This window comes from Macaca mulatta, chromosome 5 (genome assembly GCF_049350105.2).
Source record: "Macaca mulatta isolate MMU2019108-1 chromosome 5, T2T-MMU8v2.0, whole genome shotgun sequence".
In the NCBI taxonomy this organism is placed as follows: Eukaryota; Metazoa; Chordata; class Mammalia; order Primates; family Cercopithecidae; genus Macaca; species Macaca mulatta.
In genome coordinates this window covers 23,609,124-23,637,116 of record NC_133410.1, presented here as the reverse complement: position 1 = coordinate 23,637,116, position 27,993 = coordinate 23,609,124, and the positions used below count along the sequence as shown (strand labels likewise).

The following is a 27,993-nucleotide window of genomic DNA, read 5'->3' as shown; positions in this document are numbered from 1 at the left end:
ACAATATGGTGACTATAGTTAATAATAATGTATTATATACTTGAAATTTGCTAAGAGAGTAGATCTCAAGTCTTCTAACCACACACAAAACTATCTGAAGTGATTTATATATTAATTAGCTTGTGGTAATCCTTGTACCATATATACATATATCAAAACGTTCTGTTGTGCACTTTAAATACATACAATTTTTATTTATATATCTTATCTCCACAAAACTGGAAAATAAAATTGCCAGGCATGAAAGATGCAGAATAATATAACTCATAATGAGGATTTAAATAATCAACCTGTAAATGGACCTGGAGGACCTGGAAATGACATAGATGATTAAATTAGTAGGCAGTGATATTAAATTATTATAGCAATCACAGATATGTCCAGGAAGTTAGGAAGAAAGCATGAACATGTTAAGGAGAGACATAGAAGTTGTAGAAAAGACTCAAATCAGACTTCTAAGGACTTGGAGACTGGGCCATTCAGTGCATCAACTTTGGTGAACTGGTTTTTTAGAAACTGGCTTTTAGAGAACTCATCAAGAACTATAGCTTGGGCTGGGTGCAGTGCTTCACACCTGTAATCCTAGCACTTTGGGAGGCAGAGGGGGCAGATCACTTGAGGTCAAGAGTTCAAGACCACCCTGGCCAACATGGCAAAATGCCATCTCTACTAAAAACACAAAAAATTAGCCAGGCATGGTGGCACACACCTGTAATCCCAGTTACTCAGGAGGCAGGCAGGAAAACTGCTTGAACCGGGGAGGTGGAGGTTGCAGTGAGCTGAAATCATGCCACTACACTCTAGCATGGGTGACAAAGTGAGGCCCTGTCTTAAAAACAAACAAACAAACAAAACAAAAAACTGCATCTTGGACCTGAGACTGATAGTGGGGCTAACATTTCTTCCCTCTTGTGGGAACAGGAGGTGGGAATAAGTGCTCTACTTTGGCAAGCTTACCCTGACAAGTAGGAAAAAGACAATGGACTCCATTTGTGGCTGTGCAGATCCAATAGAACAAGAGCCAGAAGACCAGGCCACAGAGAGACTCATTAATCACATCCAACTGAGAAACATGGACCAATGAATGTCAGGCTCTCACTGAGTTTACAGAAATAGTGATATCTTCCTTCCTGGTACTTCTCGCAAGAGGAAGGTGTGTCTGCAAAGTACATAAAGCTGGGAATGGAAAGTGAAGCTGTCCCATACACTTAACAAGGCATTTTATTGAGAATTCAAACGTGGGTATCATACGGTCCCTCTTCTGTCTTTCATAGTCTAATGGATTTGCCTTCCTCATTTTCTATTCCTTTCTGTTTTCTTTATAGATTTCCATTCTTCTTACTTGTCTCCCAGTTAACGTAGCACCTGTATGGCACTGGTAACAAGACGCTTCCCTGAGTTTCCTACTGCACACTATACACAACTATCATCAGAGGGGAAGAAACTGACACATATTACCAGAACCTGGAGCAGGACCTCCCTTAGACCCAGGTGACCAGGGCTCCTGCCATGAGATCTGGGCTATAGGGCTCCACTGTAGCTCTCCTCAGGCCTGAAGCTTTACTCACTCACATGGCAAGGTGTCTTTAGGGCCAAGGAAATGTGGCCACTTGGAGTCTCTGCCTGTAGGATCCTAGACCACAACCATTACAATTATGCTTGTGTATCCATACAGGGAAGTATGCACAGGCCTTGAGCATTCATTTATGTCCTTTCCCCAGATCCCTCATATATTAGCAGTAGACCTGTCTGGCAATCCCCAGGTAGCCTAAGAGTGCTCCATATTAATACACATCCCTTCTTGCTATGGGAACCCAATCTTATTTTTCACCAACGTGAAACACTTTCTCTAGGGCCTGGACTGTGTATCAGAACCCATGGTTTAAACTGTTGCTCTGTGTCATGTCTCTGCCTCCCTTGAAATAATTGTCTATGTGTACAGATGTGCACCTCATAACATTTTGCTAAACAATGGATGGCATATACAAGGGAGGTCTTGTAAGATTATACTATCATAATTTGAATGTACCTTTTCTGTGTTTAGATTTGTTTATACACACAAATCCTTACCATTGTGTTACAATTGCCTACATCATTCAGTACGCAATATGCTGTATAGGTTCGTCACCTAGAAGCAATAAGCCCTACCATTTAGGTTTGTGTAAGTACATTCAATGACAGTCATACAAGGAAATCACCCAACAATACATTTCTTAGAAAGTATCCTCATTGTTAAGTGACACAACTATTTTTGTTTCTAATTTACTCAACCCACTTCATTTGAGTTTTCATTGCCATCGCTCTTCTGAAACAACTCATATAAAGATCACCCATGGCCTCCATTATTCCAAATCCATGGTCTGTCCCATCTTATTTCTGTATTAGTTTTGTATTGTTGCTATAACATATTGCTATACATTAGCAGCTTAAAACAATAACAATTAAATATCTTACAGTTCTGTGAGGCAGACGTCTGACAGGGGACTCACCAGGCTCAAACCAAGGTGTCTGCGGAGCTATGTTGCTTTCTGGAAATTCCAGGGAAGAATCTTGTTTTTTTGCTCATTCAGATTGTTGACAAAATTTGGTTTCTTGTGGTTGTAGGATTGTTTCATTGTTGGCTATCAGCTAAAGGTCATTCCCAGTTTCTAGAGGTCGTGCTCATTTCTTTGCTCATGGCTCCTTCCTTGATCTTCAAAGCCAGCAATGCTGGGTTGGGTCCATCTCTTGCTTTGAATCTTTCCTACCTCCTCATCAATCACATCTCCCTGACTGACTATTCTGCCTTCTTCCATTTTTCTAGGTCCATGTGATTACATGTGCCCACCAGCATAATCTGGGAAAACCTCTCTATCTCAGAGTTTGTGACATGTGACATCAATTCCTTTTTTTTTTTTTTTTCGAGATGAAGTCTCACTCTGTTGCCCAGGCTGGAGCATGGTGATGCAATCTTAGCTCACTGCAACCTCTGTCTCCTAGGCTCAAGTGATCCTCCCACCTCAGCCTCCTGAGTAGCTGGGACTACAGGCATGCACCACCATGCCCAATTTTTTTTTTTAATTTTTATTTTTTGTAGAGACAGGGTTTCATCATGTTGCCCAGGCTGGTCTCTAGCTCCTGGACTCAAGTGATTCTCCCACTTCAGCCTCCCAAAGTGCTGAGATTACAGGCATGAGCCACTGTGCCCGGCCCTGTGACATCAATTTCATCTGCAATTATAACATAGTATTACAGGTAAAACCCTAGGGGATGAAGATCATGGGCCACAATCTTGCCTAACACACCTGGCTTCTTAGAAACATTTAAGATTTTTTTTTCTTGAGACGTTGATTTTTCTTGACTTAAAGGACGTGGTTTGGATGGTTGGTTCTTCTGTCATTTTTGCTGGTTTTGGTGGTTAATACTTCTCAGCTGTCTGTACTGGCAAATGAAAGAATACAAGAACACCAGGGTTGGTTCTCACTCTACTTCTCTATGTGGATAAAGTCATCTCACCTACTTGCATTTTTTAAATACATCTTTATGCTGATGACTTCCAAATTTACATCTCCAACCCTAAGATTAAACACAGCTGAGTCCTTGATATCTACTTTTGGATGTCTAATAAGCATCTCAAATTTAGTATGGCCAAAGTAGAGTCATGATTCATTCACTTCAACCCCACTCACCACAATCCTCCCCATCTCAGTAAATAGTTACGTGATCCACCCAGTTGATCAGACATCCTATATTTTTCTCCTTTCCTTCTATTCTCAAACCTTCTGCCGAGACAATACATTGCCATGTCCTGTTGTCTCTTCCTCTAAAGTATATCCCAAGTGCAACTACATCTTACCTGTTTAGTTGCCACCATCTTAGGTTTAGTCACTGATTTAGTCTACTCAGGCTGCTATAACAAAATATCATAGACTGAATAGCTTGTAAACAACAGAAATTTATTTCTCACAGTTCTGGAGGCTGAAAAGTCTAAGATTAAGGCATTGGCAGATTCAATATCCGGTGAGAGCTTGCTTTCTGGTTTACACATGATGCCTTCTTCCCATGGTAGAAAAGGTGATGAATCTCTCAGGCTTTTCTGTAAGGGCATTCATGCAGGCTCCATCTGCATGATCTAATGACCTCCCAAAGGCCCCACCTCCTAACACCGACATGTTGGGGATTAGGTTTCATCAAAGGAATTTTGGGGGCACAAAAACATTCAGACCGTAGCTATCACCATCATTTCTCATCTGGATACTGTAATAGCTTCCACTTTTTCATTCTTTCCTCATAGTTGACTCTCCAATGGCAGCTGAAGTGACTTATGGAAAAATAAAACAGATAATATTGCTCCCTTATTTTAAATCCTCCAATGGATTCCAACTGAAATTAGAACAAATCTGAAATCCTTACAATGACCCATTAAATCCAATACTATCTGGCTCCTGCCTCCCTCACTGACCTCCTCTCAGTTTACTTCATCTTGTTCACTACCTCCATTCATTACAACCTTTTTCATATATTTCATGGGTAGAGATGGGGTTTTGCCATGTTGTCCAGGCTGGTCTTGAACTCCTGGCCTCAAGTGATCCTCCCATCTTGGTCTCCCAAAGTGCTGGAATTACAGGAATAAGCCACTGTATGCCACCTATATTTTACACACTCACACTCCTTTTCCTCTTTATGCTTGCTTTTTTGTCTGCCTGGAGTTTCTTCCCCAGTTTTTTAAAAAACCTGATTTCATTTTGTCTTAGCTCAATGCCATCTTCTAAGAGAATCCCTCCCTAAACCCACTTTCAGTGCAGTCCTTCACACCACCAGCACCTCCAATTACTTTCTATCATACTGCCCTATATTATTTTTATAGCATTCATTAATATATTAAATTATCCTGTTTGTTTATTTACTTGCTTATTGTTTGTTACCCTCTACTAGAATTTAAATGCCATGAGCCCAGGAATCTTCTTTATCTTTTTCATCATTATAGCCTTAGCACCTGGAACTGTGCTTAATATATAATAGGTGCAAAGTAAGTATTTCTTGAATGAATGACAGAAAACATAAGCCTTTCTTTTTTTTTACTTTTTTATTTTTGAAACAGAGTGTCACTCTGTCACCCAGGTTGGAGTACGGTGGCACGATTTCGGCTCACTGCAACCTCTGCCTCTGAGGTTCAAGCGATTCTCCTGCCTCAGCCTGCGGAGTAGCTGGGATTACAGGCATGCACTACCATGCCCGGCTACATTTTGTATTTTCAGTAGAGACGGTTTTGCCATGTTGGCCAGGCTGGTCTCAAACTCCTGATCTCAAGTGATCCCCCGGCCTCTGCCTCCCAAATTGCTGGGATTACAGGTGTGAACCACCACGCCCAGCTGAAAACATAAACCTTTCAAACTCTCTGACAACTCATCCAGAATTTGTTAGGAGGTTATTCAAATTGAAAACGAAGAAACCAACCCTAGTATTTTAAATTGGGCTTCTTGGGAAGCAGTCTTGGAAACTGAGATTAGCACGCAGAAAGTTTATTGTGAAAGACTCCTGGGATTCACACCAGTGAAGAAAAAGTCAATAAAGCGGTATTGGGCAGAGGATAAAGTTTGGGTGTGATGCAGAGTCTCACTCTGTCACCCAGGTTGGAGTGTAATGGCGCGATCTTGGCTCACCGCAACCTCTGCCTCTCAGGTGCAAGCGATTCTTCTGCCTCAGCTTCCTGAGTAGCTGGGATTACAGGCATGCACCACCACGCCCAGCTAATTTTGTATTTTAAGTAGAGAGAGGGTTTCTCCATGTTGGTCAGGCTGGTCTCAAACTCCAGACCTCAGGTGATCTGTCTACCTCGGCCTCCTAAAATGCTGGGATTACAGGCGTGAGCCACTGTGACTGGCCAATGCAGTTATTTTTAAAAAGCCTAAGCTGATTCCAAAGGGAACTTTAAAGCTGGGATAGCCCTCTCAATTTGGCCCAGATTATGAAGGGAGGGGCCCGGGCATATATTCCCATAATGATCAGTCATTAGACACAGGCTATCCTGGGGAGGGGATGTGTCCTAGAATGAGGTAGCTCTCTCCAGATCAGGAAATTCTTGGAGAGGCTGACAACTGAGGGCTGTCTGCTGACAGCACTCCTTGCAAATGCTGAGGAAATCAGTCCTTCATTCTTGAAGGAGGTCTGGTTGGCACATTCCAGGATCTATTACAGTCCAATCTTTGCATTACCTAGAGCCACTTCTTCTTGCTTCTTCTTCTTCGTTTTATTTTTTGAGATGGAGTTTCACTCTTGATGCTCAGACTGGGCTGGGGTGCAATGGCTCCATCTCAACTCAGTGCAACCTCCACCCCTCAGGTTCGAGCGATGTCTCAGCCTCCTGAGTAGCTGGGATTATAGGCACGCACCACCACGGCCAACTAATTTTGTATTTTTAGTAGAGACGGGGTTTCACCGTGTTGGTCAGGCTGGTCTGGAACTCCTGACCTCAGGTGATCCACCCGCCTTGGCCTCCTAAAGTGCTAGGATTACAGGTGTGAGCCACCGTACCTGGCCTAGAGCCACTTCTTTGTATAAGTTTTAGGAACAGCTTCTCCAGAATTCTGGAGCACCTTTTCCCTGGGGAAAGCTAAGAGGATGAAGGTGAGTGAGATCATCCACAGATAGCACCGCTATAGTAGATTTCAGTGCTACAGTTAATACTCATTGTCTTCCTGTACTACTAGCCGTCTATTTGATCCTTAAGCCTGACTAGCACCTCTGCTGGTCCTGGTGGTTTATATGTAAGTATGACCCAGACCATCATCTCCTAAGGATCTGAGTCCCTGGTCAACTATGTCTTTGTCAGGCTGTCGCTGCTACACTTGTCTGCTTACTATCAACATTGCTCAACAGAATACCAAGGTACTCAAATGGATCACCTGGGGGGAAACATGTTTTTCCTTCTCATCCTTATTGTGTATCAGCAGCTTTACCTCCTTCTGGTGATGGGGGCCATTTGCTTCTGCCAGAATGGTAATTCTTCTTCTTGTCCTGGCCTTTTGGTGTGAGAAACTTCAAGAACTCAGGTCACAATCTCTGTGGACGTATTCCTTAAGAACTCGGACTCTTAATTGTTAAAAAACTCAGAGTTTTGGCCAGGCGCAGTGGCGCATGCCTGTAATCCCAGGACATTGGGAGGCTGAGGCGGGTGGATCACAAGGTCAAGAGACAGAGACCATCCTGGCCAACATGGTGAAATCCCATTTCTACTAAAAATACAGAAATTAGCTGGGCATAGTGCCATGTGCCTGTAGTCCCAACTACTCAGGAGGCTGAGGCAGGAGAATCACTTGAACCCAGGAGGTGGAGGTTGCAGTAAGCCAAGATTGCACCATTGCTCTCCAACCTGGCAACAGAGAGGGACTGCGTCTCAAACAAACAAACAAACAAACAAAACAAAAAACAAACAAACAAAAAAACAAACTTGGAGTTTCAAGAATGGAAAGCACAAATTCCTGAAATGAACCATTGGGAGTGAAGGAAAATAAGTGTACTCTCACTTTTACTCCTTGATTCCTAGACCTATGTATTCTACCTACAGGGGAAATAGCACCATGTAAAGGTCATTCCTTTAGAAAGTGCACTGCATTCTGAGGGATGGTGAGCCATCTCATAAGGCACTGTCTCTGATCTGGTGCTTCTCTCAGGACCAGCTTCTTGCTACGTGATATGAACATTGAATCTCATGATCATGTTCCTGTTTCTGTGCCTCCTTTAATACTAAATGAGTCACTTTGTCTGACACAATAGCATATGGAATCTCATATTGATGATGGAGGCTGGCTGCTACCAGTAAAAGGACATGTAGTTTTTTTGGTTTGATTTTATTTATTTATTTTTTTCCAGTGCCTCTTATGTCATGGATGCTCTGATGGGCACTGACATAGGAATAAAGATCTTTACACTTTGTGCTCACTTCCATAAGTTCATTTACTTCCATATGTTCATAGCCCTTGTTGCCCACCAATCTTCCAAGTGTTCACCTTCCAAGACTTTCCAAGACCCTGGCTGAGCTGTATCACACTGCCCATGAGTCCCTGAGTGTTTATTTAACTGCAGGGCCACTTCTCTTTCCACACAAAATGGCTGACCAAGTGGACTTCCTGGAATACTACTTATTGGGAGGATTTCCCCTTGCCACTACCTTTCAGGACTATCCTGAGTGGGGCTGTTGTACAGCCATCATCTATTTCTAGCTTGTACCAATATACCAAGTTGAGCCATTTGTGAATCAAGCTCTTACATCAACTCGTCATTTTAGATCCCCATGTAGTCATGGATGTGAGCTGAGCAGTGATGTGGTGGTAAATATTTAGCAAGTAGCCTTCTGAAAAGGAGAAAAAAAGATCCAATTCGTAGTATTAACTACTTTCCATTCTGTAAGTACTTATGGTGAATTTCAACCTACCAACGTGGCATCAACAGGCTTGCAAGATTCCTGAAAATTTAACAAGAAACTCTTATGAACTGGTACAAACCTGCTCCCGCATATTCTTAGAGCTGGGGAAGACGGGCTGTGTAACAGTGGTGGATGACATGAGCTACCTGCATGCTACCTGCTCACTCGGCTTGCTTGTGCCCTCTGGTTTTATTGATGTTGAATACTAGATGTTCCTCTTCCATCTAGACCCATCCTAATTTATCGCTTGGTGGGTGTGATAGAGCCTAGCTCATGAGAGATAGTTTTGGTGTCTCCATAGTGAGGCACTTGTCTCTATTAGGGCCTAGCTGTATTCCAACATTTATTTTTTGGAAGGTGTATAATTCTCTGTTGCCATGGTATGGCTTTTATGCAGGATCTATGTTGTGATTCTTCCATTAGGGCTTGTCATAAAATCCACATGTCATCTTTTCACAATACTGATATTCCTCATAGCATAGGGTCTGCTGGATTATGTAGTCCAAGAGGCCAGCTGCTTGCCCTGAAGCTTGGACTTGATGTGGAATCCTTTCCTGCCATGGGCTCCATCGAAAAATAGCAACCATTGTGTCATCCAGTATGTGAGCTGGAAGTGCACTTCTGGGAATACATTGCCTACAGAATCTGAAGAGGCCTACCTAGCACACAATGTGCTTCCATTCTTGTGATGGGAACTACAAGATACAGTAATTTCTCCTTTACTTTGTAGGGGATGTCCTAGCATACCCCAGACAGTCAGACTTTTCAAAATTTACCTATGCAGTGTGCTTCTGAATCTTTAAGGTTTATTTCCGTCAAGAGTGCCTGTGAATTATCAAGACCTTCAACCTCCTAGCCACTCTTGTTTATTTGGTCCAACTAACATGATGTCATCAATTTCCTGGACCAGTGTGCTATTTATTCTGCAGCACCTCCAGCTGGTCCATGTCTCTTCAGATTATGTTATGACAGAGGACAGCAGAGTTAACATAGCTCTGGGACAAAGCTGTAAATGAACATTGTTGTGCATTCCAAAGAAACATGAATCATTTCTGATTCTATGTTTTATAGGAATAGAGAAAGAATGGATTTGCCAAATCATTGGCCACATATCATGTACCTGACTCCGTGCTTATTTGTTCTAACACAGATAGATCTAGAACAGAAACTGTAACTGGAGATACTGTTAAAATAATAGGTCAGGTCTGTGATAATTCACTGCCATTTTCCATGATCTGTCTGAATTTTGCAGAGGCCAGATGGTTAATCTAAATGGAGATATAATGGCAACCACAGACTATTTGTCTTTTAGGTCTTTAAGGAGGCAACCATTTTAATATTTTTTACCAAGATGCTTTATCATGGTAAAATATACACAAATAATAAAATTACCATTTTAACCATTTTTAAATGTACAATTCAGTGGCATCAAGTACATTCACATTGTTGTGTAACTGTCACCACCATCCATCTCCAGAACTTTTTCACTCTTCCCTAACTGAAAATCTGTGCCCATTAAAACGATGCCCCATTCCCCCTTTCTCCTCAGCCCCCGGCAACTACCATTCTACTTTCCGCCTATGAATCTGACTACTTTAGGTAGTTTAAAGAAGTGAACTCATATAATATTTGTTCTTTTGTGTGTAGTTTATTTCACTTAGCATAATGTTTTCAGGATTCATATATGTTGTAGCACAAGCTTGATCAACCTGTACTCCGTGGCCCACATGAGGCCCAGGACAGCTTTGAATGCGGCCCAATACAAATTCGTAAACTTTCTGAAAACATTATGAGATTTGTACATGAACCTTTTTTTTTTTCCCAGCTCACCAGCTATTGTTAGCGTTAGTGCATTTTATGTGTGGCCCAGGGCAATTCTTCTTCTTCCAATGTGGCCCAGGAAAGCCAAAAGATTGGACACCCCTGTTGTAGCATGTGTCAGAATTTCATTCCTTTCTAAGGCTAAATAATACTCCATGTATACCTATATGACATTTTGTTTATTCATTCCACTGCCAGTGGACACTTTGATTGTTTCTACCTTTTGGCTGCTGTAAATAATGCTGCTATAAACATTCTTGTACAAATATCTGTTTTTTGAGTCCTTGCTTTCAATTATCTTGCATATATACCCAAATACAAAATTTCTGGATCACATGGTGCTATGGTTTGAATGCCCCCTCCAAAACTCATGTTGAAATTTAGTTGCCATTGTAACAGTATTTGGAGGTGGGGCCTTTAAGAGGTGTTTAGGTCACGAGGGCATTACCCTCATGAATAAACTAATGCTGTTAGTGCCAAAGTGAGTTACTGTGGGAGTTCAGCCCCTTTTTCTTTCTGTCTCATGCCCTTGCTTCTGCCTTTAGTCTTCCAACGTGGGATGACCCTTGCCAGATGATGATGCCATGTTCTTCAGCTTTCCAGCCTCTAAAACTGTAAGTCAAATAAACTTCTGTTCTTTCTAAATTACCCAATCTGTGATATTCTGTTCTAGCAGCAGAAAATGGACTAAGACATAAGGTAATTCTATTTTTAATATTTGAGGAATCTCTATACTCTACATATTTCCACAGTGGTCAGACCAATTTACATTGCCCCCCAGCAATGCACAGGTTTCCAATTTCTCCACACCCCTTACAACAGTTGTTGATTTCTTTCTTAAAAGAATAATAGGCATCTAATGGGTGTGAAGTGGTTTCTCATTGTGGTTTTGATTTGCATTTCCCTACTGATTAGTGATGTTGAGCATCTTTTTATGTATTTATGGGCCATTTGGATATCTTCTCTGCAGAAATGTTTGTTCAAGTCCTTTGTCCATTTCCAAATCAGGTTTTTTGTTATTTTGTTGCTGAATTGTAGGGGTTCCCCATATATTCTGGATATTAATCCCCTATCAGAGCTATGATTTGTGAATATTTACTCCCATTCTGTAGGTTGCCTTTTTAATCTGTTGATAATGTCTTTTGATGAAGAGACTTTCATGAAGTACAGTTTCGGAAGTTTACAGATTTTATTCCTTGAAATATTCTCTCTTCCCTTTTCTTTCTCTCTTCTCCTTCTGGAACTCCCATAATGTGTATATTGGTCCACTCGATGGTGTAGCAGGCAGACCAGGTTTCCATTAGCAACAAGAACAGTAAGTTGCCACTAACCCTTTACTAGAGTTTTGATGAATGCTGAAGTTAAACATTAAAGAACTAGAGAAACTGGCGCCTCAGTATGAGGCTGGAATGAGAAAACAAACCCATTAAGACCCTGTCTGGGTTTTCTGAGACCCTAAAGAATAATAATAGCATTCTTACACATACACCTCGCACGAGGACCCACTTAAGATTAAGAAACTTTCCAAGACTCTAGAGAAAGCTTTCCAGACCTGCGACGGTAGTTAAAGATTAGATATAGATTGAATGAAGCACTTCTGTTTGTAGTTGCAATTCCACACATAGTATGGAGGAAGTTAATATTAAGATAAGTTCATGTTTAACTTGTGCACTCATCAAAATTATAGTAAAGGTTGCTAATGGAAACCTAGCTCACCACAATCCCCACTGTCAATTTTTACATGATTTCTATCATGTTAGTTAATTTCCCAAGCACTGATTTGTTAAAAGATTAGTACAAAAGTGCAAACTATGATGTGACAAACTAAGAGAAAGTGAGCAATGTATTCTCTCTGGCTACTTCCTGCTGGACAGGGTCATTGTCAGGGGCACTGGAATAGAAGATGTTTATTTGGCATCAGTAATGTTCTCAGCTTCGGGGACTCAAAGGCAGTGCTTGTTGAAACATGATCTTATGAGCTCAAGGAATGCTTTGGAACAGCATACAATAACAATATAGTCCACAATGGCCAGGCACAGTGGCTCACGCCTGTAATCCCAGTACTTTTGGAGGCCAAGGCGGGCGAATCACCAGGTCAGGAGAGCGAGACCATCCTGGCTAACATGGTGAAACCCCATCTCTACTAAAAATACAAAAAATTAGCCAGGTGTGGTGGCAGGTGCCTGTAGTCCCAGTTACTCAGGAGGCTGAGTCAGGAAAATGGTGTGAACCCAGGAGGCGGAGCTTGCAGTGAGCCGAGATCATGCCACTGTACTCCAGCCTGGGCAACAGAGCGAGACTCCATCTCAAAAACAAACAAACAAACAAAAAATACAGTCCACAACATAATGTTATACTTATGCCCAGGAGGAGGACACCTAAGACAACAAGAATCTTCTGCCACAGGAAGGTCCCCCATCAAACCAAGATGCTATCAGTTCATTGAGAGACAGTGCAGGACTAGAGATTGCCTTGATCTGTTGGTGCATATCCTTAAAAGCTAAAACAGTGTTTCCTGAGTTATCAGGAATCGGTTTTAACTGCAGCTCAAGGAGGAACCTGTGATCATTTGAAGTTTTCTTTATAGGCCATTCTGAAATATTTTTTCTAGTTACCCCAGTCACCTGCAACCTGTTCATTGTTTAAGATCTATAAAGAAACCTAATCTTTTCATTGTATGGGGGAGACCCACCAAAGCAGTGCCTTGGTGCTAGAGAGGGATAATAGACCACAGACCCAGCATGAGTCTTGCTGTAACCTATTTGCATAGTCTTATGCCCGTTTGATATGGTTTGGCTCAGTGTCCTCACCCAAATCTCATCTCCAATTGAAATCACCATGTGTCAAGAGAGGGACCTGATGGGAGGTGATTAGATCGTGGGGGTGATTTTCTCCATGCTGTTCTCATGATGGTGAGTGAGTTCTCACAAGAGCCGATGGTTTTAAAGTGTGGGAATTGCTCTCTCTCTTTCTCCTGCCACCTTGTGAAGAACATGCTTGCTTCCCCTTCACCTTCCGCCGTGATTGTAAGTTTCCCGAGGCCTCCCCAGCCATACAGAACTGTGAGTCAGTTAAACATCTTTCCTTTATAAATTACCTAGTCTCAGGTAGTATCTTTATAGCAGTGTGAGTCCGAACTAATACACCATTGTAGGAATCGGTTAGGAGTACAGAAAGAAACAACAAAAGATGAAGTAAGAAAAAATACTATAAAGAAAAATCCTATCATTTTTTGAACAGAAATCTTAGGCCTTCAAGGGGTTCTGCCTCCCATTTGGCTATCTTGGGGTCCTCTGTTGCGAACGTTTCTTTTGGCAGGAACTTCTTTACCGTGTGTAGTGGACCCATGGCTTGATGCCCGCCAGTTTCAGTGCTGAACTGGCGGTTAGCAGCACCAGTAGGGCCCTTTCCTTTTCTCCTGTAGCTGCCGGGTTGGGCCCGTTCCCATCTGTTCTTTAGCAGTACTTGATCACAGGACTGGAATGAGTGGTGTGGCTCTGCTGAGTTCATAATGCTGTTGTTGAAAGCAAGCTTATGCAAAACGTTAAGAATGTGTCCCAAGTGAGTAACACAATGTTTAATGGTTGACTTTTTATTAAGGGGCACCCTAGTAACCCAAGATGGATTAGCAGTAAAGGGTCTCTCCTATATCATTTCATAGGACTTAACCTAATCCCACATCTGGGGAGGTCATTCTTACCCAGAGCAATGCAATGCCGAGTACCTGAATTCATTTTGGTTGAGTTTCCTGGCACGGTTTGGCAATAACTGTTTTTAGTGTTGGATTTTCCTTTCAGTCTGTCCAGAAGACTGTGGTCTCCATGCTGAGTTGCCAATTTATTCCAAGTGCCTTGTTTACTTGGAACAAGTGTAGGGCTGTCATAAGGGCAATCAGTTCTGCCTTCTGTGCAGAGGTTCCTAGTGGTAAAGTCCTGGCTTCTGTGACCTCTGAAAATGTTACCATGACATATATAGCATTTCTTTTTCTGTTGGTTACCAGGCTGCTCCCATCTATGAACAATGTCCAGTGTGCATATGGCAGGGCTGTGTCCTTTAAATTAGGGTGACTGGAAAACACCTTAGTCAATAATTTGTAAACATTTTGCATAAGTTCTTTTGGCTCTTCGGTAGAGGGAAGTAAAGTAGCTGGGTTCAAGGCTCTGGTAATCTGCAATTTTACTGTGGGTTCAGCTAGGAGTGTGGCCTGGTATTTGCTCAATCTGCCCACTATCAGCCAGTAGCCTCCCTTTTGTTCTAGTAACACTGGTACTTGGTGAGGCACATAGACAGTGACAGGCTATCCCCAAAGTCAACTTTTCAGCCTCCTTTAATAGTAGGCAGGTGGCAGTGACCCCCCTTGAACAGGGCCAGTCTTTGGCTACATTATTCAGTTGTTTAGGAAACTGAGCCTACTGATTGCAATATTTCTCCTAATTTCTGTGTAAGGATCCTAAGTGCTAGACCCAGTCTCTCATGCATGTACAATTGAAAGGGCTTATGAGGATTTGGGATCCCCAGGAATAGGGTAGAGGTTAACTTACATTTCAGTTGTCCAAATGGGTGCTGGTGTTTCGCTCCCAGTCAAAGGCATCATTGTTAGCTCCCTTAACAGACTGTATAGTGGCTTCATTGGTAGTTCATAGTTAGGAATCCAGATCTAACAAAACCCGGCCATGCCTAGAAATTCTTTCAGCTACCTTCTGGTAGTGGGTGCTGCAATGGAAGCAACTGCATTTTACCTTTCCACTGTTAGAGCTCTGGTTCCCTTCTGTAAGAGAAAACCTAAGTATGCCACAGTTTGTTGGCATATTTGAGCCTTTTTGCTTGAAACCTTATACCCACAGGTTGCTAGGTGGTTCAGAGTTTTAATGGTATTATTCTGACATTCCCATTCAGGGAGGCTAGGTATTAGTAAATCACCCACCTATTGTAACAACACACCATTTTCCAATTTTAAATTCTTTAAATTTCAAGCCAAGGCTTCCCCAAATATATTTGGAGAGTTTTTAAATCCCGGTGGGAGCACAGTCCAATGATACTGAAACCACGTTGCGACTTCAAGATCTGCCCATTCAAAGGCAAACTACAGTTGACTTTCTGTGTCTATGGGTATGCAAAAGAAAGCATCTTTTAAATCCAGCACTGTAAACCATTTATAATCTCCAGGAAGAGAAATGAACGTAGTATATGGGTTAGCTACAGTGGGATGTATGTCCTCTACAATATCCCCGTTAGGGTCCCTGTGGGGAATTGCCCCATCAGGATCTCTGTTGTCTGAATTTTCATCATGAAGTCATTGCGCCTCTTCCTTTGCTTTATTTAAAACCAGCTGCCGCTCATCTGCAGCGAGCATAATGTTTAGGAGAGCCTGCACATCTGCCCAGGTGGGCACTGGGTAGCAAATACAGTGGTATTACAGGTCCAATAATGTTGGCTGGAGCTCCTTGCTGATTGACTCCTACTGAATATTATTATAGTGGGAACTGCCCTGCTCCAGACTCAGTGACTTCCTGGCCAAAATTAGTACCTTGCCTAGTCTTAGAGGGAGACAGTAGCCCTGCTGCCTTCCTGTACTCTAGGGGCAGCATTCCCTCTCTTTCCTGAGCTGCGGCAGTAACCACTGTGGGGTTTGGGTATTCATTAACTATTCACTAAGTTGGGTTTCAGAGGTTTTTCTCTTCCTCCACTTGTGAGTCAGGACAGACTTAGCAGTGCATTGCACCATTAGCTTTTTTCCCTTTTCTATAGCATCACTAATGCCTGGAAATAAGGTATTTCACCTCATTTGCCTGACCTCTGGCAGAACAATTCTAATTGATAAATGGTATGAAAATTTTAAAGATCCAAAAACTGGCTACCATTTCTCAGACCCCAAAACATACATTGGCCAAGATGTGTTAAAACAGAAGATTAACTCTTCTTGTCACTGGTGGATAACCAATGTGCTTCCAATGGGACAAAACCCTTCCGGGAGGACTATTTGTAAGGATAGACGCAGTGTTGCCCATACTGAGTACTCTAAACTTCATATCAGACCAACAGAACGAATGAATTTCCACGAACAAATGCAAATAGGTCCTCTAACTTTGTAAAGTAGGTGTATTAATTAGGGTTCTCTAGAGGGACAGAACTCATGGAATATATATATGTGTGTGTGTGTGTGTGTGTGTGTGTGTGTGTGTATAAAGGGGAGTTTATTAAGTATTAACTCACACGATCACAAGATCCCACAATAGGCTATCTGCAGGCTGAGGAGCAAGGAGAGCCAGTCTGAGTTCCAAAACTGAAGAACTTGAAGTCCGATGTTCACAGGAAGGAAGCATCCAGCACAGGAGAAAGATGTAGACTGGGAGGCTAGGCCAGTTTTCTCTTTTCACATTTTCCTGCCTGCTTGTATTCTAGCCTCGCTGGCAGCTGATTAGATTGTGCCCACCCAGATTAAGGGTGGGTCTGCTTTTCCCAGCCCACTGACTCAAATGCTAATCTCCTTTGGCAATACCCTCATAGACACGCACAGAATCAATACTCTGTATCCTTCAATCCAATCAAGTTGACACTCAGTATTAACCATGACCGGTATACAAAGGAGTCCTATTGTTTCCTCAACAGTACTGAAAAAAATGGCTACATGAGCTCAAATAGAGAAAACAATAGACTCCCGGCTTTCGATCAGGTTTTACTTAACCCTTTGAGCAGCTCCACTCCCAGCCTCTGTTGTTCCCCAGTAATAGAGAGACAGGGGGTCTTTGCATCCCGGAAGGTCCTTGGGAGACTCCCCAGGACAAACCTTACCTGGCAGCTGTTGGGAGTCTCCCGAAGACTGTTGACTTACAAGCCACCGGCCACTGAGCACAGATCCATCCCTGTGGAGTCGCCAGATTTGTTCCTGGACAGAACAAGTTCTGGCTGCTCATTTCTATGATCCAATAACAAGATGCAGACAGGCTGAGAAAGAAGGGAGTTTATTTCTGCAACTAGTTACAGGGAGAAGGTCAGAGTAACTCACCAGACCGACTCAAAGTTACAAGTTTTTTTCTACTGCTGATACATATTTTAAGCTCCATGCTACATGTGGAATCGTATTTACAAGCAGAAGTGTTTCATTCACTCTGTATCTAATCTTTAACTAGGGTCTAGGGTCTGGGAAGCTTTCTCTGAAGTCTTGGAAAGTTTCTTAATCTGTTTTTTTTTGTTTGTTTGTTTGAGATGGAGTTACGCTCATGTCTCTCAGGCTAGAGTGCAATGGTGCACTCAGCTCACTGTAACCTCTGCCTCCTGGGTTCAAGCGATTCTCCTGCCTCAGCCTCCCGAGTAGCTGGGATTACAGGCACGTGCCACCACACCCGGCTAATTTTTGTATTTTTAGTAGAGATGGGTTTCACCATGTTGGCAGGGCTGGTCTTGAATTCCTGATCTCAAGTGATCCGCCTGCCTTGGCCTCCCAAAGTGCTAGGACCACGGGCGTGAGCCACCGCGCCCAGCTGAAAGTTTCTTAATCTTAAGTGGGCCCTGGTACAAGGTGTATGTGTAAGAATGCTTTTATTATTCAACCAGACTTTAGGGTCTGAGAAAACCCAGGCTGGATCTTAATGGGTTTGTTTTCTTACTTCAGCCCTAATACTCAGGCCCCAGTTTCTCCAGTTCTTTAATGTTTAACTTATGACTTCATCATAATTATAGTAAACAGTTAGTGGAAACTGTTCTGGTTGCTAATGGAAACCTGGCCTGCCACAATGGTGTCCCATAAGTCTCTTAGGATCTGTTTACTTTTCTTAAGTTGTTTTTCTTTCTATTTCTCAGATTCAATAATTTCCATTATTTAATCTTCAAATTTGCTAATTCATTCTTCTACTTGTTCAAATCTCCCTTTGAATACTTCCAGTGAAATTTTCATTTTAGTTACTGGGTTTTTCAGCTCCAGACTCTCTTTTAGGTTTCTTTTTAGCTCTTCTACCTTTTTATTGGTATTTCCATTTTGTTCATACACTACTTTTGACTTTCTTCATCTTTTATTTTAGGTTTTTTTTTTTTTTTTTGGCATGTTTAAGACAATTTAGTAGATCCGCCATCAAGTCTGTTTCAGGGACAGTTTCTGTTTACCGTTTTTCCTTTGACTAGGCCATATTTTCCTGTTTCCTTATATGCTTCATGATTTTTTTTTTTTTTTGTCGTTGAAAACCAAACATTTGAATTCAATAATGTGATAACTCTGGAAATCAGATTCTCCTTGTTCCCAGGGTTTGCTGGTTTTTCTTATTGTTTTTGTTTATTTATTTTTAATTATTGTAGTTTGTCTCTGGGCCAAGAGTCAACCTGAGGTGTAAACTTAAGGTCTTCTCAGGTCTTTTCTGGGCCTTACCCTGGGCATGTTTAGTCACTTTCTATTTTTTCTTATATGTGTTGTTTTTAATGTCATTGTTTTTTTATCTCTGGGTCCAGAAGAGAGAAAAAGAAAAAAATGAAGTAGGGAGGGAAAGGTGCTGTCTTTTTAAATTCCCCAGAGTCACTTGAGCTGGAGGAGTTTGCAACAAATGGGGGTAGGTGCAACAATAATGGCCACTCACCTCTTTGTAGCTCTCTGAACTTTTGTGTTCAGAAGTGACATTCAGGACCAGGCCTGGTGGCTGACGCCTGTAATCCTGGCACTTTCTAGATGGATCACTTGAGGCCAGCAGTTCAAGACCAGCCTGGGCCAACATGGTGAAACTCCATCTCTACTAAAAATACAAAAATTAGTCAGGTGTGGTGGCAGGCGCCTGTAATCCCAGCTACTCCGGAGGCTAAGGCAGGAGAATCACTTGAACCTAGGAGGCGGAGGCTGCAGTGAGCTGAGATCGCACCAATGCACTCCAGCCTGGATGACAGAGCGAGACTCTGTCAAAAAAACCCCAAAGAACGAAAAACAAAAAAACATTGACATTCAGCGATCGAGCACAGAGTACTGATATTTGAAGGACTAATTCCTTTTTGCTCAACCCCCCAAACTGTAAGCTATTTCAGGAACCTATGCACTGCTGCCTGCCTTGCAGATGTGCAGTGAGGGATAGATAGTTGCTACTGTGCTAAGTGCTGAAATTGACAGAAATTAACCACAACTTACATTCCAAACCTTCCTCTAGAAGTTTCAAGCCTTCAATAGACTCCAGGAAGTAGTTAGTAAGACAGATCCTGCCAGTGCAATTGTTGCCTGCATGGACAGACAGATTACTCGTGCTTCCTGCTTCACCATCTTCCCCAACCTGACCTCCTAGAGTTTTCAATATACATTTTAACCTACTCTTCCTCCATCCTCAAATAACATTATACTGCTCCACGTGTAGTGGAGGTAACTTACAACAACAGAACAACTCCACTTCCTCCCATCCCTCATTACATTGGTGCCATTCATTTCACTTGTCTCTATGCTCTAATCTCCCAAGACATTGTTACTCTTACTTTAAACAAACTGTTATCTGTCAGATCAATTAAGAATGAAAAAATAAAAGATTTTATTTTACCTTCATTTATTCCTTCTCCAATGCTCTCCCTTTATGTAGGTCTAAGTTTCTGACTTATGTCATTTCTTTTTCCTTGAAGAACTTCTTTTAATATTCTTTGCATGCAGTTCTGCTTGCAATGAATTCTCTCATTTTTTGTTGACTAAAAAATTTCTCTTTCACTTTTGAAGGATAATTTTTCTGTACCTAAAATTATAGCTTGGTGCATTTTAAATGCACCAAGAAAAGAGACTACATTCTTTTCTTGCTTGGTTGGTTTCTTTCTTTTCTTTTCTTTCTTTTTTTTTTTTTTTCATGTAGAGATGGGGTCTCGCTATGTTGCCCAAGCTGCTCTTGAACTACCATGGAGGGCTCAAGTGGTCCCCAACCCTCAGCCTCCCAAAGTGCTGGAATTATAGGCGTGAGTCACTACGCCTGGCAGGTTTCTGATGAGAAGTCCACTGTGATTATTATCCTTGTTCCTACGTAGGTAAAAATTTTTTTCTCTCACTTCTTTAAATATTTTCTCTTTGTCTTTGCTTTGCTGCAGTTTGAGTATGATATGCCTAGTCATATGCGTTTTGGTATTTATCCTGTTTGATCTATCTTCAGCTTCCTGGATTGTGGTTGTATGTCTGTCATTAATTTTGAAAATTTTTTTACCATTATTATTTCAAATATTTCTTCTGCTCTGTTTTGTCTTTCTTCTTCTTCTGGTACCAATTACACATAGTTACACTTTTGAAATGTCCCAAAGTTCTTGTATGTTCTGTTCTGGTTTCAATTATTTCTTCTCTTTGCATATCAGTTTGAGAAGTTTCTGTTGAACTATTTTCAAGCTCATGGGTTCTTTCCTTGGCCATGTCCAATCTATTAATGAGCCCATCAAAGGCAATCTTCATTTATATTATAATATTTTTTATTCCTAGCATTTCTTTATTATTCTTTCATCTATCTTATATTGCCCATTTGCTCTTGCATGTTGTCTACTTTTTTCATCAGAGTCCTTAACACATTAATCATAGTTATTTTAAATTTCCTGTCTGATAACTCCAAAATCTATGTCGTATCTCAGTCTGATTCCAATGCTTGCTTTGTCTCTTCAGACTATGTTTCCTCTTGTTTTTTAGTATGCCTTGCAATTTTTTATTGAAATCTGGTGTGATGCATTGGGTAATACAAACTGAAGTAAATAGACATTTAATGTTAAGTTTTATGTTAATCTGGCTAGAAGTTGGACTGTGTTTAATGTTTGCTATAGCTAGAGGGGCTAAAGGTTTCAAATTCCGTTAGTGTTCTCTAGTCTCCCCTGTTGATTTTGGGATTCTCTGAGAACCCTTCCTCAGTTAGAGTCTGTGTCTTGGAGCTTTTCCAGCTGCAATCCACTGCTATTATACTAGAGTTATGTTGGTGTGGTAGAAAGGAGTGGGAAGGGAAAGTGTTTTGTAATTTTTTTTTTTTTTTTTTTTTTGAGACAGGGTCTCACTGTCACCCAGGCTGGAGTGCTGCGGTGCAATCTCGGCTGACTGCATCCTCTGCCTCCTGGGCTTAAGCAATTCTCCTGCCTCAGTGCTCACACCCACCCCTGCTTCTCTGCTGAGTAGCTGGAACTACAGGCGCCTGCCACCATGCCGGCTAATTTTTGTATTTTTTGTAGCGATGGGGTTTCACCATGTTGCCCAGGCTGCTCTTGAACTCCTTGGCTCAAGTGATGTGCTCATCTTGGCTTTCCAAAGTGCTGGAATTATAGGTGTGAGGCATTGTGCCTGGGCTGTTTTGTAATCCTGTAATTAAATCTTAGTCTTTTAATAGGCCTATGTCCCTGAGCTGTGACCTTCACAAATGTTTGTTAGCTTTTTAAAATTTCCTTAGGTAGACAAAAAGGCTAGTGGGCTGGGTGTAGGTGAAACGCCTGTTTCCAAGTTGGGATAAGGCTCCCATAAAGTCTTTTCCCTGGAAAGTAGGACTTCTATTCTATGTGGACAATGTTCTGGGTATGCTTCACAATGGTTACTCTTCCTCTTTCTCTGCCCGAGCCACGGGGGCATCTTTCTTGGCTTTTCATTGTGCAAACTGAGTGGGTTTCTGGAGGAAAACCCATTAAAGTCTGGGGGTCTCTCTAACATTAAAATACCCAGGAGTTTCTCATCATCTAGACAGTTCATACTCGGCCTCTAGAAATTTGTCAAAGTAACCACTTAAGTGTTTCTACCAATTTATGGTTCTGGTTGCTCCTGCTCAAAGTAAGCAGATCTCTGCTGTGACTCTTTGAACTTGCATGTCTCTTCAGATGTCAGCATGGTAATTTACCCTGCAACCTGGTTCTCTAATGGCTCTAAGAAAAGCCATTGGTTTTCAGTTAGTTCAGCTTTTCTTCTTGTAAGAATGGGAGCAGTAACTTCCAAGCTCTTTACATGCCAGAGCTGAAACTGGTAATTCCATCCTGGGCTGTTTGTTATTTAGTATCTTGGCTGAGTTTTCAGGGGATGGGAAGTGTGTGCAATTTCCTAAACTTCCACTTGGAATTCCCCAATATGATAGCTCTTACCCCTTACAGATCCAGAATTTAATATCGGGGTTGCACAAACTACTAAGGATGTATATTCTATGTGTATGTTTGTATACTTGGGGCATGGCAAGTAGTTTGAGAATGCTGTAGATTTACCTGGGCCAGACATCCAGTCTCGACTTCCATATATCTCCATGCTAAGAAAGGGCCAATAATGAAACTCTGAGTCTCTTGGTATCAATGTCATTTTACACACTGTGTCCATGATGTCCTTGAAATATTTGGATATTCCCTTTTACTTATGGCTATCTAAGTAAATGGCTATGGATCACCTGAGGGAAGGACTTGGGGAATTATTACTGTGTACACTTGTTCTGATGCTGCAGAGTTCTTTCTTCTACAGACAGTCCCTCTCCCTCCAATTAAATATATTCTAGGTCCAAACACTGGTTCAAGTCCAGAAACTGGGCTTGTGATCATGACTTTGTATCACAACATCAGCCTTTAACCTCTTGATCATCCATTCTTGGTTTAATTTGGTTGTTCAGATTGAAGACTTTCTTTGATGGTTGCCCATTTATTTTGCTCCAGATGGCTTATTTGTCATCTCCAAAACATCTGTGGGTAAAGCCCCTTGAACTGCCACTCTTGCCTTGCAGTGTCCATTTGGCTTTTGAAGTTTGAATGCCATCATGTCACTTCAATGTCACAAGGTTCTATCATCTCTGCTGCTCTCAGTGAACCCAGTTTTGAAATGGTTTCTTCTGCCTTCACCCTGGACTACAGAGAGAACCCCTGCTGAGTCTTAGAGTGATGCTGCTTCCTCTCTAACCAGATCATTCCTTACTGATTTGGTAAGCGGTATATTCTCTAAAGTTTCCTTTGAAATATATTGATCTGTTGGGTTTTCCATTTTTAAATAAGTATATTCACTCTAGCATGCTCACTTCTTTGAGCCATTTAGTCCCTCCTTACAATGTAAACCAAAGCAGTTTTGGCATCTCTATGTAACCTGGTGTACTGTGAGCCATTGATTTCTCTGTGCTTCTAGATGACATGCTAAGTGTGTTCACACTATCACCCAGGATTCTTCCATGAGTGTTAAATCTTGCATGCTAGGAGAGTATTACCAACTTGATAAATTCTCCCTTATGTAACTGTATGCTCCCCTTCCCCACCCTGCCATTCATAACCTTCAGAATTCGGTCGTTGGCCAGACGTGGTAGCTCTCGCCTGTAATCTCAGCACTTTGGGAGGCTGAGGCAGGCAGATCACCTGAGGTTGGGAGTTCAAGACCAGCCTGACCAACATGGAGAAATCCCGTCTCTACTAAAAATACAAAATTAACTGGGCATGGTGACGCATGCCTGTAATCCCAGCTACTCAGGAGGCTAAGCAGGAGAAACGCTTGAACCCAGGAGGTGGAGGTTGCAGTGATCCAAGATCACACCATTGCACTCCAGACGGGGCAACAAGAGTGAAGCTCCGTCTCAAAAAAAAAAAAAAAAGAATTTGGTCCTGTGCCTACTCTCCTAGTTCCTGCTGGTACCTGTTGGCTGGGCCCTACAGCTTCTTTGAGTAGGATTACATGCCAATATTATGAGTCCTCTGATGTTGTATTAGTCTGTTCCCACGCTGCTAATAAAGACATTCCTAAGACTGAGTAATTTTTAAAGGAAAGAGGTTTAATGGACTCACAATTCCACATGGCTGGGGGTGCCTCACAATCATGGCAGAAGGCAAAGGAGGAGCAAAGGCACATCTTACATGGTGGCAGGCAAGAGAGCATATGCAGGGGAACTCCCCTTTATAAAACCATCAGCTCTCCTGAGACTTACTCACTATCACTAGAACAGAATGGGAAAGACTCACCCCCATGATTCAGTTGCCCCCCCACCAGGTTTATACATGGAAATTATGGGAGCATCAATTCAAGATGAGATTTGGGTTAGGACACAGCCACACCATATCAGATGTCCTTGGAATATCATATGTAGTGATATGACTTTGTATCATGTGATACTTATATCATATACTTTTTTTCTGCCTTCCCCCTGTAAGAAATGGCAGTCAAAGGAGCTTTACTCACAGAGGTTTTGGAGACAATAAATTAAATAAGGCATCTGGAAGAAAATAAATGGGCAACCGTCAGAGGAGGTTCTCAATCTGAACAACCAAATTAAGCCAAAGATGGATGCTTATGATACACTTTTATTATATGTAGTGATGTCCCTGGAATAGCATATGCAGTGACTCCCTGGTTTATGTATCCTGAAAAGGGCGGTAGATGTTATTCTGCACAGAGGAAACCTCTGCATCATTTTATAAGAGAGGAACATCAGCTTTTAATATGGAAAGGTAGGGTACTTTGGCAGACTCAGTGGGTTGAGGGGAATCTAGGGATTCAGAATTTTTCAAGTACATCTACCCAAATGTCCCCACCCATGTGTCAGAGTCCCACTCTTTCCCATCCAGGGTCATAACCTTGGTATATCGCAATTGCCTAAGTGGAGAGTTTAATCTTCTTTGGAAGTTTCCACTTAATTTTCTGCTACTATTATGTTTGAGTCCTGGAACTGCTTTTCAGTTTTCTCTGCCTTCCCACTGCAAGAAATGAAAACTTTTTTAGATGCTCCCTCATAGGATTTCTGGTTTTCATGCTTAGTTTTGAATTGCAGACAAATCACTTCCAGCCTTTCATTATCTCTCCCCAAAATATTAATTCTACTTAGCAAGTAGCCATCAAATTCTAGGGAGCTTATAGTTATTAGTTCCCCCATATGTGAGAGCTGCATGCCTTTTGCAGTACACCACATGGTGAAAGTTTTAACAACTGCCCTGCTTCCTTGTGTCCTACCTCCACCACAGATTCATTGCCAACCAGCAATGGGTGACCAACTCCAAAATCCAATCATAATGTCTGCTTTCCTTCTGGCACCACTTCTGGCACCAAATCTTTTAGGTCAGCTTCCATGAAAACCAGACTCTGAGGCAAAGATTAGCATTTAGGAAGTTTATTAAGAAGTATACTTGGGATCAATATCAGTGGAAAGAAAAGATAAAAGTAGAATCAGATAAGGAAAAGTTGACTGTGATGCTGTTGCATAACAATGAATTTGACTGGCCTTTTTCCCTGATTCATGGGATTGGTTCATTTTAAGTCCTTGGGGCCTCCTAAGTCGTAAGAGTATCTTTGTTGCTCTCTTTAGGGAATATGCAGTGACTTCCTGGTTTATGTATCCCGGTTTTTGTATTCCCTTTATTCTCTTTATGTATTCTCTTTATTCTCTTTAGGTTTATGTATTCCTTTTATTCCCTAAAGAGAGTTACTGTCTTTATGCGGGGCCCTTGGACCACATCTGAATTAGTGCTAAGGAGATAACTCAGGATGGAGACTGGTCATCCCAGAAAGAGCAACCAAGTGATTAAAGGGCTGAAGCTTTGAGCCACATGTTATCAGCCCAATCTCTTGACCTTTAAGCAGGCAAAGGAGGCTGAAAATTGAGTTGAATCATGAAGCCAATGATTCAGTCAATCAATCATGGCTACATAATGAAACCCCAGTGAAAACTGCAGACACTGAAGCTCACTGGAACACCCTGGTTTGTGAGGACATGGATGTGAGGGTCACATGTTCTAATTCCATGGGGAGCAGACACAAAAGCTCTGATTTGTTTCCTTTATAATAAAACAGCAACCATAAGTATAGTGCTTTCCTGAGTTTTGTAAGTTATTCTAGTAAATTATCAAATATGATGGAGTTGTGAGAAACTCTGAATTTGTAGTCAGTCGAGCAGAAGTGCTGGTGGCCTGCAGACCCCTGAACTTATGAATGGTGTCTGGAGTGGGGACATCTTCAGTCTTGTTTGGGACTGTGTCCTTAACTTATGGGATTGGAGGTAACTCTGGATTGTTACTGGCCAAATTGCTTTGGGGTACATCAGATGCCATTATAACAAAGGCTTCAGCTGATCCCACAGAGGGTTCAGATGCTCTGAAGCTCACAGTTGTCCTGAGTTCGTAGACAGGCCAGGCCTTTATACCTGTAGAATGTATTCAGGCTGCCCCTGGGCATGGCAGGTTTCTTTAGCCACAGAAGTTCTGGAAGAGGGCTGACATGAGGATTGTGTGCAAGTGGCAAGCACTCCCAGAGCTGAGGGATGTCTCATTATGGAAGTGAGACTGTGATGGCAAGCCATAGTGCCACTATCGTTTGTAACTATTTCTGTCTCTTACATACTAAAGAGAGGATAAGGTGATTAAAAATAGTACTGAAAATTCTTTCAAATTTGTAAGCATTTTGTCGCTAAAGAGGATTCAAAGAGGGAGACTGGTGGATTGATCCTGGCAAATCCTCATGAGTGATCATATTGTTTTCCCACTTAAATCTCATTTCTGTTTTCCTCTTGTTTTAGGAAGGATAAAGCCTTACCTCCTCAGCAGGACTCCTCAGATGGGGCATGATTTGCCCTGTTCTTGCATCTGCAGGATCACAGATGACAACTTCCTCATCTCAACACATCCATGTTGTTTTCTCTGTCTGTGGGTCGCACCTGACTTTTTAAAGCTTCAGGGCCTTTGCACAGGCTGTTTCCTCTGCTTGGAATGCTTTCTGCTCTCTCTGCCTGGACAATTTGCTTTTTTTTTTTTTTTTTTTTGAGATGGAGTTTCGCTCCTGTTGCCCAGACTGGAGTGCAAAGGCACAATCTTGGCTCACCACAACCTCCGCCTCCTGGGTTCAAGCCATTCTCCCGCCTTAGCCTCCCGAGTAGCTGGGATTACAGGTATGCGCCACCACACCCAGCTAATTCTGTATTTTCAGGGGAGACGGGGTTTCTCCATATTGGTTAGGCTGGTCTTGAACTCCCGACCTCAGGTAATCTGCCTGCCTTGGCCTCCCAAAGTGCTGGGATTGCATTCATTTTTAAGGTTTTTGTCTAAATGTTTCTTTCTCAGAGAGGCATTCCCTAACCCTCAATCTAGATCAAGGCCACTTGTTTTATGCTCTCACAACGCCTGCCCTCTGTAGCTGGCCTTTTCAGCACTTATCATAGTGATAACAACATAGTTATTTATGTGTTTAGCTGGTCAGTGCCTGTCTTTCTCCCTCTGCCAAGTTTTATGAAGGCAAGAACAATGGCTATTTTCTTCTTTCCTCTTTCCCCAGCACTTAACTCAATGCCTGACATGGCGAGCTTAATACATATTTGTTGAGCGAATAAATAAATGGTAATAGTGATACTGTACAATGGTCAGTAGTGCAGCTCTGGAGTTGGACTGGGTTCAAATCATCCAAATCCCCACTTGTCCACTGAGAGTTCTGTAAACTAGTTCTCTACATGGACAATGCAGAAATTTTATCAGTTCATGTTCATCTTGTCAGACTGGGAGAACTTATCCTCAGTAACCACACCTTAGACAGATAAAGTAGAATGAGAATATCTATTTATCAGCCGCAGCAGAACATAGCAATTAAGCACACACACTGTCTGGGCTGAGTCTCAGAACTGTCATCTTGGCCAAAATACTTGCCTCTTTGAGTAACAGTTTCCTCAGCTGTTGGACTAAACTTGAAGTTGCTGTAAGTCTCAATTAGGCTCAAATGTGTGAGGAACAGCATCTGGCTCATAGTGCTTTGTATGCGTTTGCTATTAGCAATTATTTTTTATTGATTTATGTTATTAAGTCATTTTGTCCAGGTGAGAAAGTCCATGCCATAGACCAGAGGGTTGTCTGGTAGAGAAAGAGGAAGAGTAAGGGAAATAGGATATTCTCTGGAAATA

General features: G+C 41.9%; 1 long non-coding RNA gene across 1 annotated transcript in view; it reads left to right on the top strand.

Annotated features, from left to right (window-relative positions):
- Window positions 1–26,761, top strand: part of LOC144341131 (uncharacterized) — a 35,911-nt gene extending 9,150 nt beyond the window's left edge. The window contains exons 2-3 of the long non-coding RNA XR_013417795.1: window positions 10,771–10,839; window positions 26,626–26,761. This is a non-coding gene — a long non-coding RNA (uncharacterized LOC144341131). The remainder of the gene's footprint in view (window positions 1–10,770; window positions 10,840–26,625) is intronic.
- Window positions 26,762–27,993: the final 1,232 nt, after the last annotated feature.